Raw genomic sequence first — 13,296 nt, 5'->3', positions numbered from 1 at the left:
CTGAAAGAACTATCAAGACATCAGTCTTTGTTGTATTGTGATGATATGCTCTTGTATACATGATAATGCTTGTCAGAGAAAGGGTCAACGTGGGACTGGAGAATGGCATCGTCCAGAGAGTATTGAGTCACGTGGTCACAGAATAGTGTAGGACAGAACTCGGTAACAACAAGCCTGCGTGGAAGAGTTCCGTGCAAGACCATATTTGGAATTGTAAATGGTTAAAACCTACCAATGAAAGTGTTTATGTTTGGACACACAAGACTCAAGATCTAATCAATGGGTCATCATCACTGCAACAATAAAAAAAACCCGGATTAAATACATAATATGACATGAAACTTCAGTCGCAGACCAAGTTGATCCCTGGAATTATTGTCCCTCTGACCGGACTCCTGTTGTACCCAGTAGATATGGAGGGATGGATTGTTCGTAAACATGTGGCTCACTGGAGGAATAGAGAGACACTTCAGCAGTCGGTGTTGCCATCAAGAAATGTTTTTGAACCTATTAGCACCAAAGTACCTGATTGATCTGTTATAGACATAACCCATGACTCCATGGAGGCAAGTTGTAATGAACTGCCTGTGCCAGAAGAGATACCCGTTATTGCAGCTCCTGTTAGTGTCAATCCTGTGGAGTTATCTCAGACTGGAGTATTATTACAAGAAACAAAAACCCCTTCAAAGACTCGATTTATAATTGCCCAACTCGTGCATATAATGTTTAGTCAGAGTTTAGGACTAAGTAGTTTGGTTATTGAAGATTAAGGGAAGTTGGGGGGGGGGAGGGGGGGGCTGGGGGAGGGATGTGTGATTGTCCCTTTAAGAGCAGAAGCGTGTCCCCACCAGGTTTTGAGGGACCAATTGGAACCAAGTCTGAGCAATCACCCCCAGGGGGTGGAGTCCTCTCTCAGTCTGAAGACATCTAGAAGACATGTAGGGACTGGGACAGCCGAGGGGGTTGATAGCCTCTGTATAGTTTTTCCTTGTTAATAACTACGCTTTGTGTTGCTGACAAAGTCTGTGAGCGTGCATCATCACACTGCCCCTTTTACCCAAGATTGTTTCTCCTTCTCGCTGTCCTAAATGTCTTACATTTAATCTTGCATCTATTTCCCCTCACTCTCGTTATTTTCACGCTACATATGAAATAATTGCTGCCCTTGACTCCATTACATTGCAAGGTACATCTTAGTATGATTTGCACAGGGAATAGGCAGTGTTCTGTGAAAGAATGAAATGTTATTTTCTTTTCCTTGGTGCTGTGATTTCACTGATGTACAGAAATGTCAAGACTGGATTACAATGTTTCTCTGGGGAACAGAGTTAATTTGGAAGAGACTCGATCTCTGTAATGGGGCTTAAACCATCAACAGGCTGCATTCTAGTGAGCAATACCTGTATTCTAGGCAAGCTGTCTGTCTTTACCCATGAAGGTGTGTCCAGCAGAAGCTCTTGTGCAAATGCCAAGACTGCTGTGGTATCTGCCCCACAGTACGGGAAAAAAGCACAATATTTGATTTGATAATACATGGGCAGCACAGTGGTTAGCACTGTTGCTTCACAGTGCCAGGGATCTGGGTTCAATTCCAGTCTCCGGCCACTGTGTGGAATTTGCATGTTCTCCCCGTGCCTGCATGGGTTTCCTCCGGGTGCTCCGATTTCCTGTGTTAGGTTGATTGGCCATGCTGAATTGATTCGAGTGTTGAGGGGTTAGCAGGGTAAATATATGGCGTTACGGGAATAGAGCCTGAGTGGGATTGTGGTTGGGGTAAACTCGATGGGACATCCTTCTGCACTGCAGGGATTCTAAGATTGTTCTAATGCTCAATAATCTGTGCCTGGTCATTATCACATTGCTGTTTATGGAATCTTGCTGTGCACCTGTTGCTACATTTCCTACGTTGTAACAAGTGATGACATTTCAGAAATACATCTGGCTTCGAAGTGCTTTGGGACACCTTCAGGTCATAGTGAATTTATAGAAACAAACGTTTCTGGCTCCAGATCTTGGGTGAAATTTTGCTATTTTTTGGCAAAGTGTCAGTTGGGGCAGGAAGAGCAGAGGGCAGATTGCCGGCTATGCTACCAGCTTTTTCTGCCATAACGGTGTCATTGGGCAGCACGGTAGCACATTGGTTAGCACTGCTGCTTCACAGCTCCAGGGTCCTGGGTTCGATTCCTGGCTCGGGTCACTGTCTGTGTGGAGTTTACACATTCTCCTCGTGTCTGCGTGGGTTTCCCCCGGGTGCTCCGGTTTCCTCCCACCGTCCAAAGATGTGCGGGTTAGGTTGATTAGCCGTGCTAAAATTGACCCCTAGTGTCCAGGGATGCGTAGGTTAGAGGGATTAATGGGTGTAATATGTAGAGATCCGGGGGTAGGGCCTGGGCGGACTTGATGGGCCGAAGGGCCTCTTTCTGCACTGTGGGGTTTCTATGATAACTGTAAACACTTTGGTAAACCCCGCCCCACTGGCAACTTGGGCTTTTAGATGCCCGGGGGACCCAGGTGAAACCCTCCCACACAAAACTCCCCAACTACCCCTCTCCCCTGCCCATTCCAGCCTCTGGCAATTCCCTCACAGATCTTCATCACTCCCCACCCCCAACCATAGAACCTCACCTTGCTCAGCCTGTCCAAATCACACTAAAGCATCTCTACATCCTCCTTGTAGCTCAGCCTCCTGCCCAACTTTGTATTATCTACAAATTTGGAGATAATACATTTAGTTCCATTGTCCAAATCATTAATATGTAATGTGGACAGTTGGGGTCCTGGCACAGATCTATGCAATACCACATTAACCACTGCCCGCCAATCGGCAAAAGATCGGCATAGAATTCTTTGCTTCCTGTCTGCTAGCTAACTTTCGATCCAGCTCAAGGCACTACCCCCAATTCCAAGTGCTTTAACTTCACATAGTAATTAGCTGTGTGAGACTTTGCCGAAAGCCTTCTGAAAGTCTAAATAAACCACATCCACCAGTTCTCCCTGGTCAACTCTTACTCGTTACAACTTCAGATAATTCCAGCAGCGTCATCAAGCAAAATTTCCCTTTGTAAATTCATGCTGACTTCGTTTTGGGACTCCCGTGGGATTCTCCGTCCCATGTGCCGTTCCCAACTCCGCCACCAAAAATGGGAGCAGAAAATCCCCTCCCCTCACTTTATTTACTCAATGTTTGGGGAAGGGTCGGGGTGGGGTGAACAGCTCGCTGTTAAAAGTGGGATAAGGTCCACAAAAATCAATGAGATGAGGCAGGAGGGTTAAAGACTGATGGGGGTTGACCTCCCACCTATTCCTAGCCTCTCCGCAATTTTATTGGGGGAGGTGCAGGAATGGTCTAGGGCCCACCTTTGCCCCATTTGAGAGCCCGAGGGTAATTCATGGCCACTTCCTGCTCAGCCTGAATTTTGAGACCATTGGGGGAAGTTCAGAGGCTGCAGGGGGATGGGGGAACCCAACATGTCACTCTGGTGGAGGGATGCTCTTTCAAGTGCTCCATTTCTACATTGGGTCCTCCTCCCAAAGTCTGGCTGCTTCAGGTGCCCACTCCCTCCAACCTCTCCATTAAACCCCCTCATTCTTCTCCCATTAGAATGTAGAATCATGAGAATTAGGAGCAGGAATAGGCCATTTGGCCCATCAAGCCTAGTCCTCTATTCAATGAGATTATGACTGATGTGGCCTTAGCCCCACATTCCATCTACAGGCTCTAACTTTCGACTTCCTTGATAGTCAGGAATCTATCTATTTCTGCTTTAAAAATAATCAGTCACCCTTCCCGCACTGCTTTCTTGGAAGAAAGTTCTTTCGAACCACTCCTTCTTGCTGTGAGACTTCCTCTGCACTTACCTTATTCATCCATAGGACATAGGACATGCCAGCATTTATTGCCCATTCTTAGTTGCCCTTGGAGAGTAGTTGAGAGCCACATTGCTGTGGCTCTGGAATTACATGTAGACCAGACCAGGTAAGGACAGCAGATTCCCTTCCCTGCAGTTGTAGAGCTATACAATCGTTACTATCGAGCCTGCACCGACCACAATCCCACCCAGGCCCTATCCCCATAACCACATGCATTTACACTGGCTAGTCCCCTTGGCACTAAGGACCAATTTAGCTCCTAACCTAACCCGCATATCTTTGTTCTGTGGGAGGAAACCGGAGCACCTAAAGGAAACCCAAGCAGACAGAGAGATTGTGCAAACTCCAGACAGCCAACTCAAAGCCAAGAATCGAGCCTGGGTCCCTGGTGCTGTGAGGCAGCAGTGCTATCTGTATGGAAAGTCCATACAGATTCGATGGGGCGAATGGTCTCATTCTGCACTGTAAGATTGTATGATTCCCCGCAACTCCACATAAATTGATTTGATTTGATTTACTACTGAGACATGTATTAGTTGTACAGTGAAAAGTATTTACCCGGCTAATCCCTCAACCTACACATCTTGGGATGTAAGGATGTCCTTCCTATTTTAGTGCAGTCGCTCAGAAGACTGCAGTAATCCCACCTCCTGAGATGTGTCACTATAATACTGACATCTCCTTGGTTACAACAGTGACCGCACATCAAAAAGATCAAATACATTGGCTGTAAAACGCATTGAGATGGCCTGAGTTTACATGAGGGGCCACATATATCAATGCAAGTGAGTTTTTCTTCTTCTCTCTTTTATTTTACTTCCATCTCTCACACACAGTAAAGCAGTGCTGCTGGAGTCAGAGCTGTGAGGTAGCTAAACCACTCAGTTGTTTCTCCCTCAACTCAAGGAGTCTTGGGCAGGAGTTGGAGATGGCACCAGAGATAATTTTGTGTAAGAACAAGGTCCCCTGTGTGGGTATCTGTAGTTCTCTAGCGATGTCTGAGGCCTAGGAAGAACGTAATCTGCAGGTAAGGTGCCAGCACGGGGGTCATGCAGACACGCAGATGCAGCAACAGAAACCTTCAATGGAACTTAATGAGCAGCAGGCCCAAGAGAAGGAGGCACAGGCGGGTCCTGTGGCAGCTGAGAGAGCAGGTGCGCTCATTGCTTCTGAAGCATTCATTAGGCCTGGCCTTCTCTGTAGGACTGAGGAATGCAGATTAGATACCAGCGCTGCCCTTGCCCGTCTTGAGATGAAAAGAAAGCCCTTTTCGATCATTTGTCTTCCTCTCGTACGTCATCAGCTCACCGTGATTAATGTCACGCCAAGTCAGACATCTGCCTCCCGGACACTTATTGATGTGAATGTTAGGATGCTCAAGAGCCTTGTCCTGGGCTAATGTGTCACTGAAGGACAGCCACGGTGCCCCGCAAATCATCATCGACTGCCCACGCTGGTTGGGAGCCGGCAATTGGCTCACATCTGGCTCTGTGGGACCCGTGCATGTCTCTTGTACTGCCTGCTGTGAGCTGGATGTACGCTGACTGTCCAAGGAGTCTGAAGGCAGGACCAAGCTTTCTGCATGATTGAGGAGCTCATGTTGATTAGTCTAGTGTATCAGATAGGTGGGTGGCTGCCTCTGACATACTCAGATATACATCGAAGCAGGTTCCTGTGTGTATGAGGCTCTCCTTTGACTTGGTATCCCATGCCCCGAAGGCTGAGGCTTATGTTTTTGATGCTGTGTTAATAACACTTTGGGGTAAATACATCTCAGAACCAATCAAGCCTTAAAAATCTGCTAAGCAAAGGGAAGAAATAACAAACATTTATATAATGCCTCTCTCAACATTTAGATCTCCCAAATTGCTTTACTGCCAATAAAGTGTTTCATTTTGTTCTGTTGGAAGCTACAAATTACATTGGATGTCAGGGGAGGATTAAATTGTTCTGCAAAAGCTTGAAGTCATGGATGGGGTGGTGTTACAGATAGGTGGGTGCAATGCACCCCCTAGACTGCCCAATCAGTGCCGGGGACCTGGTTCGGATTCCCAGCTTGGGTCACTGTCTGTGTTGGGGTCTGCACATTCTCCCCGTGTCTGCATAGGTTTCCTCCGGGTGCTCTGGTTTCCTCCCACAGTCCAAAGATGTGCGGGTTAAGTTGATTGGCCATGCTAAATTGACCCTTAGTGTCCTGAGATGTGTAGGTTAGAGGGATTAGTGGGTAAACGTGTAGGGGTATGGGGATAGGGCCTGGGTGGGATTGTGGTCAGTGCAGACTCGATGGGCTGAAGGGCCTGTTTCTGAACTGTAGGGTTCTATGTTCTATAAGCTTACATTAACACTGCAATGAAGTGACTGCGAACTTCTCCTAGTCGCCATAGTCTGGTACCTGTTTGGGTCAGTGCACCTAAGCAACACGTCTTTCAGATGGTGGGAGGAAAGCGGAGCACCCGGAGGAAACCCATGCAGACACAGGAAGAACATACAGAGGGTGACCCAAATTATGAATCCAACCTGGGTCCCTGGCACTGTGAGGCAACAGTGCCAACCACTGTGCCACCGTGCTTCACTCTGTGTATCCAAATAGGCGCTGGAGAGTGGCGACTAGGGGATTTTCATTGTCACTTGTGACATTAATGAATAGACTTTAAACTGTCAAACATTTTGAAGCACCAGCTCTGGTTGGTTTCACCACCTTTACCCAGGGAAACCATTCAGAGTGGCTGAGCTCAGCTACCTCTACCAGATTCTGGATCAAATCTAGCCTTTCAGTGGCCTACAGCACTCACCAAACAGTGTGTTTACTCACCGTTAAAACCATGAGAATTGGATGGTTGGAAAATCTCATTCAGATGAAATATTGAGTTAGCAAACCAAATCGCTTGGAAATGCAAGGGATGGGGGTGGGGGGGCGCGGTGGGGGGGGGAGGGGGAGTGGGGTGGGGGTGGGGTGTGGGGGGAGAGTATGGATTTAGAACTAACTGTATAATATAAGTTATTCAGTGACTACAGCCTATTCCTGAGTGACACCAATCTCTTTGGGTCTGCCATATGAGTCCTGATATTCCACCTAATTCCAATCATAGAATCCCTACAGTGCAGAAAGATGCCATTCGGCCCATTGAGTCTATACTGACCACAATCCCACCCAGTTCCTATTCCCGTAACTCTGCACATTTACCCTGCTAACCCCCCTGACACTAAGGTCAATTTAGCACGGCCAATCCACCTAACCTGCACATCTTTGGACTGTGGGAGGAAACCGGAGTACCCGGAGGAAACCCACGCAGGCACGGGGAGAATGTGCAAACTCCACACAGACGGTTGGGAATCCAACTGCGTCCCCGGCACTGTTCATGCTGATTGGGCAGTCTAGGGGGCGCAGGCAGTGACCCGAGGCCAGAATTGAACTTGGGTCCCTGGTGTTGGGAGGCAGCAGTGCTAACCACTGTGCCACCATGCTGCCCAATGTACCCCCTAGAGACTCAGTGTTATACTAAGGAGTGCTGTGTTGCCAGTGATCCCGATGTTCACATGAGAAACAGACCTAGATCCTGTTTGCTTGCTCTAGTGGGTCCAATTGGATTGAATGAAACTCCAGGCTTGAGGTACCAAGGCTGAACCTCTGGTGCAGTACTGAGGAAGTGCTCCACTTGTGAGAGGTGCTATCGTTCAGACCTTTACTGAAGCTCCATTTGCCTTTTGGGTGGATATTAAAAATCCCTTCTCAGCCTCTTGGCTAAGAGCAAGCGTGAGATCTTGTTCTTGTCAGCTTGACTTTGGTATGTCCTTGTCTGGGGACCATGAATTGAATTGAATTTTGGAGCAAAGCAGTGAATTTGGCCTTGCCCTATCCACTCTGTGCATTGGCTTTGTAACTAAACAAGAGTGCATGTTTAAAAAAGAGATTAAACATTCCATGACATTATTCCGGGAGGATTCTCCCGGGAGCTCCGGCCAACATTTATTCCTCAATCTACATTTCAACAAAACAGATTATGTGGTCATTATTGCTGTTTGTGGGAGTTTGCAGAATGCGAATTAGTTGCCACCTTTCTTACATTGCAACAGTGAATATACTTCAAAGAAAAGTAAAGGCAAATTATTGTGGATGCTGGAATCTGAAACAAAAACAGGGAATGCTGGAAGACCTCAGCAAGCCTCACAACTTCTGTGGAGAGAGAAGAGAGCTAACGTTTCGAGTCTGGACGACCCTTTAGAGCTTACTCGAAATGTTAGTTCTATTCGTTCTCCACAGGTGTCAGACCTGCTAAGAATTTCCATCAGTTTCTGTCAAAGAAAAGTACTTTGTTGGCTGTACAAATGCTTGGTGATATCTGGTGCTCATAAAAAATGGAAGTCTTTCTTTTCAAAGATCCCACGTCTCCACTGGAAAAGGAACAAAGAGATTTGATGGTCTGGCAAACATTCTTTTCTTCTCCAAAGGCATCAGAAATGCATGAAGTGGCCATTCCTCTCCCGGATGGTACATGCTGATGTAAAATGGCAGCCATGTCATCCACATGAAGACATTTGAGATTTTTTTTCCTTTTTTAAAAATCGGCTCTGATTCAGGACTAAGGATAAAAGAAAGGCCAGCCCGTGAGTGCAAAAAATGTTTAGGTTCTCCCTCTTGTAGGTGCATCCAATTTATAGGCAATGGTTAGGATGTGCCCCTAAGGGGTTCTACATCATTCTTTACACTGTCAGGCTTTCATTAGCTTGTTCTCCTGATCGGAATCTGACCCATTACGGGCAAGGAGTCATTCATAAGAACATAAGAAATAGGAGCAGGAGTAGGCCATCTAGCCCTTCGAGCCTGCCCCGCCATTCAGTAAGATCATGGCTGACCTGAAGTGGCTCAGTTCCACCTTCCCGCCTTCTCCCCATAACCCTTAATCCCCTTGCCTATCAAAAACCTATCTACCTGCGTCTTAAATATATTTAGCGAGTCAGCCTCCACCACTTCAACGGGCAGAGAATTCCAGAGATTCACCACCCTTTGAGTGAAGAAGTTCCTCCTCAACTCCATTCTAAACCACCCCCCCCCTTATCTTGAGGCTGTGCCCTCTAGTCCTGCTGTCCTTTCTGAGCGGGAAGAGCCTCTCCACCTCTATCCTATCCATCCCGTTCATCATCTTATACGTCTCAATGAGATCTCCCCTCATCCTTCTAAACTCTAACGAGTACAAGCCCAGTCTATTCAGCCTCTCCTCATAGCTCAACCCCCTCAACTCCGGTATCAGCCTAGTGAACCTCCTCTGCACTCCCTCCAAGGCCAAAATATCCTTGCGTAAGTGCGGCGACCAAAACTGCACACAGTACTCCAGCTGCGGCCTCACCAGTGCCCTATACAGCTGCAGCAAGACCTCCCTACTTTTATATTCAATCCCCCTCGCTATGAAGGCCAGCATCCCATTCGCCTTCCTGACCACCTGCTGCACCTGCAAGCTGGGTTTTTGCGACCCATGCAAGAGGACCCCGAGGTCCCTCTGCACCGTAACATGCTGCTGTTTTTCGCCATGTAAGTAATAGTCCTTCCTACCATTATTCCTACCAAAGTGGACAACTTCACACTTGCCAACATTAAATTCCATTTGCCAGTTCCTGGCCCATTCGTCCAGCCTATCTAGATCCCTTGTCTATCAGAAACCTATCTACCCGTGACTTAAATATATTCAGCGAGGCAGCCTCCACCACTTCAACGGGCAGAGAATTCCAGAGATTCAGCACCCTCTGAGTGAAGAAGTTCCTCCTCAACTCCGTTCTAAACTGCCCCCCCCCACCCCTTGAATGACCGTGAAGGCCATTCATGATGACCCTTTGGAACGGGCTGCTACAGATTATTAATTGAACCACTACTGAACAGGCTCTACTCTCAGACACTCGGAAGGGGAGATGTTCATTTGGCAAGTGTGAGGGGAGTTTGTTCAGTACGGAATAGCAGTTACAGTTGCAAGAGGCTATGCGAATTATGATAGTTAAAATAATGGGGCACAATAGTCTCAGTTGGTTGGGATTAGGTCTCAAATCCCTTCTGCTGAAGCCTGCTAACCCACAGAACGAATTTAGTTTGTGGTTATTCCAAATAGTTTGATATCATCATCATCTCTCTTTATTGTGGCTCAGTTACATTTTTGGCTGTAGTTTCAGCCTACCAAATTGCAGCGTTCCCTCAAGATATGGAAAGCGCTGGGCTCGGACCTGACAGTTTTTTATTTATTTTGTTATCAGGATGTGTGTGGGTTGCCACCAGCCACATTTCATTCATTGCCCATCCCTATTTCCCCTGAGAAGATGACGGTGAACGACCTTGTTGAGCCAGAGTAGCGTGAGTCTCCTGCTAGGCCCTTTCACGGAATAGTCAAGGTCAAAGAGACCAGAAGGAGAGGGTAAGGGAGCGAGAGAAAAATCGATTAGCTGGAAGCAAGAAGATGCAACCTTCCAGGCTTTAAGCATTTTGACCAAGAATAACTTACTAATAATAATAATAATAACTTACTTAGTCCAGACTAAGTGTGCAAGCAGCTAAATAAGTAGTCATTAATCGCTTACAGAACACATTAATGTCCCAGACGCAGTGCCACCTGGATGAAAAGGGGTTTCATATGGGAGAAAGTGATTCAATGCAGCAGACAAAACCCTTTGCTTCTTAGCTGCAAGTAACACTGTGGGATCTCCAACATCCCAATCCTGGGGAGGCAATGGCCTACTGGTATTATCACTGAGCTATTAATTCAGAAAATCAGCTAACGTCCTGGGGACCTAGGTTCAAATCCTGCCATGGCAAATGATGGAATTTAAATTCAATAAAATATACCTGAAATTAAGAATCTACTGATCACCGTGAAACAATTGTCAGAAAAAGTCCACCTGGTGCACTCATGTCCTTTAGGGAAGGAAATCTGCTGTCCTTACCCAGTCTGGCCAACATGTGATTCCTGAGCCACAGCAATGCGGTTGACTCTTAATTGCTCTCCAAGGGCAACTAGGGATGGGCAATAAATGTTGGCCAGCCAGTGACACCCATGTCCCACGAATGAATTAAAAAAAACATGGAATGTCCCATCTGATTGAATTTATTATTGTCACAGGAATTGGGATACAGTGAAAAGTATTGTTTCTTGTGCACTATATAGTGTTCATATACTGTACATAGGGGAGAAGGAAAGGAGAGGGTGCAGAATAGTGTTGCAGGCACAAATAGGATGTAGAGAAAGATCAGCTTAATAAATGGTAGGTCCATTCAAAAGTCTGATGGCAGCAGGGAAGAAGCTGTTCTTGAGTCGGTCGGTACATGTACTCAGACTTTGGTACCTTTTCCCAATGGAGGAAGATGCCGAGGATGCATGGGGTCTTTGATTATGCTGGCTGCTTTTTCAAGGAAGTGGGAAGTATAGACGGAGTCAATGGATGGGAGGCTGGGTTGCATGATGGGCTCAGCTACATTCACAACCCTTCTTGCCGTCTTACATTTGGATTTTTGTGGACTGTAAGATCTCTAACTGTTGACACTGACTTACAGACGCAATGCAAAGTGACTAACCAAGCATACACCGAAGTTGGCCAGTTACAGGAGCTTAACTGCGCACAGCCTGTTACGTTGTTGGAACTTGGTGGTACTTAATAACAGGGAATTTGAAGGTTATATTCAGGTCTATAGGAAGTGGGAGGGTGTAAATCAAATCCCTCTTAAGCCTCAATAGGTTATCTTGAGTGTGCTAAACTCCCATTCATTTCACAGTATGATGCCCGCCACACACCTCCCTAATTAAACACTAATTACTGTTTTCAGTGGAATAGATCACTAGAACAGATTATTAAACAGTTTTCTCAAGAGTACTTAATAACCAATTAAAACTTACAGGCCTGTGGGAAAGTAATTAATGAACTCAAGCCTCCCATTGTTTTCAGAGGTGAAGGATTAATAAACATGTCTGTATTGTGAATATTTAACTCTTGGAGATTTCATAGTGTGCTCTCCTTGCTTTTCCTCCTTACACTGGAGTCTGCCCAAGTACCCATCCTCCGGGGACTGTAATTAGGATGCTCTACACTAATCGGAAACTATTTCACCGCTAATCGATTTACGACTTTCTGTTTGGTGCATTGAATAATTTGCGAGGAAGTCTTTCTTTGGGTGCGTGGAACGCTCTCAGGGACACAATTTAACTAACTCTCTGGGTTTCATTTTTTGCTGGACAAATAATCAAGGCTGCATCTGAAGACTTTGCAGGGATAGAGTAGGGCAGGGAAGAAGGAGAAATGAATCAAGTAGAGTTGCCCATTAGAAATGGTTTTAAGTCCCTGATGGGAAGCTTAGACGTTGTGACTGACGGTCGAGGTGTGCTGTTTTAGGGGCGGCATGGTGGCACAGTGGTTAGCACTGCTGCCCCACAGCACCGGGGACCTGGGTTCGATTCCAGCCTTGGGTCACAGCCTGTGTGGAGACTGCACATTCTCCCCATGTCTGCGTGGGTTTCCTCCAGCTACTCTGGTTTCTTTGCACAGTCTAAAGACGTGCGGGTTAGGTGGATTGGCCATACTAAATTTCCCCTTAGTATCAGGGGGATTAACAGGGTAAATACACAGGGTAACGGGGATAGGGACTGGGTGGGATTGTTGGTAGTGCAGGCTCCTTCTGCACTGTAGGGATTCTATGGAGAAGAAGTGATGCCTGGCTTGGGGCATAAATCCAGATATTAGGAGAAGAGGAATGCTGAATTGTAAGGAGCAGCCCAGTTGAAAGTGCCTGAGTTGGACCGTGCGATGATTGGGTGTAGCGGGTTCTGAATATTTATTCCAATCCAAACCTGACACTGCAAAGGTGGAAAATGTGTACAACAGTACTTAAGCTTAAGAGGCATTAGGTGGGTGATGCTGGCATTGGACTCGGGTGGACACAGTAAGAAGTCTTCCAACACCAGGTTAAAATCCAACATCAGGTTAAAGTCCAACATCAGGTTAAAGTCCAACATCAGGTGAGTCAGACTCACTTGATGAAGGAGCAGTGCTGCTGAAGCTCGTGATTCCAAATAAATCAGTTAGGCTTTGACCTGGTGTTGTGAGACTTCTCACTAAGCTTAAAAGGAGCAGAAGAGGAAAATTCAATAGTCAATTTATAGTCAATAGTCAATAGTCAATTTTGAGTTGGTCCTGTCCATGGTGTAGATCTCAGAATAGTTACTTTGATGGAAAGCGATCCAACTCTGAAAAGATTAAATCATTCTGGGACTGAATCTCCAGTATAAGTATGGAGTTCAGCATCAGCTTGGGCCACATCCCCTTCCACTCCTAGTTCTCTGATGTAATGAAGAATGGAAATAAGTTCACTGTGATACAGTCACCTGAGCTCCACCACCTCGTCCGCCATGGAATCGCAGTGGGCGAGGGTCCAACGACTGAAATCTCCATTGGCCTTGG

General features: G+C 46.5%; 1 protein-coding gene and 1 pseudogene across 1 annotated transcript in view; both read left to right on the top strand.

Moving 5' to 3' along the window:
- The window catches only part of hs3st3l (heparan sulfate (glucosamine) 3-O-sulfotransferase 3-like), a 175,813-nt gene that overhangs the window by 140,884 nt on the left and 21,633 nt on the right, over window positions 1–13,296 (top strand). The gene's annotated exons all lie outside the window — the stretch shown is intronic.
- Window positions 7,593–7,772, top strand: LOC145356712 (U2 spliceosomal RNA; annotated as a pseudogene).

This window comes from Carcharhinus amblyrhynchos, chromosome 21 (genome assembly GCF_965287045.1).
Source record: "Carcharhinus amblyrhynchos chromosome 21, sCarAmb.v2.hapA, whole genome shotgun sequence".
NCBI lineage: Eukaryota > Metazoa > Chordata > Chondrichthyes > Carcharhiniformes > Carcharhinidae > Carcharhinus > Carcharhinus amblyrhynchos.
The sequence above is the reverse complement of the archived record's forward strand: the minus strand, read 5'-3'. Positions and strand labels throughout refer to the sequence as shown.